Here is a 332-nt window from a genome sequence, read left to right as displayed (position 1 = left end):
AGTGGGACGCCACGACTGTAACAGGCAGGCAAGAACCCCAGTAGCCAATAGGGGTGGGAGAAAGAAAAAGAATAAATCAATCAAAAAAACAAAGACTCTCCAGGCACAAACCCAGAACAAACCGGAGCACAGCCCTGCCCCGCACCCACACTGCACATCCCGAAAACTAACTATATACCTCAGTATCCAGAGGGGTCCAACAACTGGCGAAACAGGGACGCAAACAGGTCCCTCCAAGCCAACGAGGAAATGCCTCCCCCGGACTCCAATGCACAAACTAAACGCCCAGCAGCCATCCAGAGACCCTGCCCAGGGAAAAAGCACAATGCATC

This window comes from Micropterus dolomieu, linkage group LG13 (genome assembly GCF_021292245.1).
Source record: "Micropterus dolomieu isolate WLL.071019.BEF.003 ecotype Adirondacks linkage group LG13, ASM2129224v1, whole genome shotgun sequence".
In the NCBI taxonomy this organism is placed as follows: Eukaryota; Metazoa; Chordata; class Actinopteri; order Centrarchiformes; family Centrarchidae; genus Micropterus; species Micropterus dolomieu.
This window is presented reverse-complemented; position numbering follows the sequence as displayed.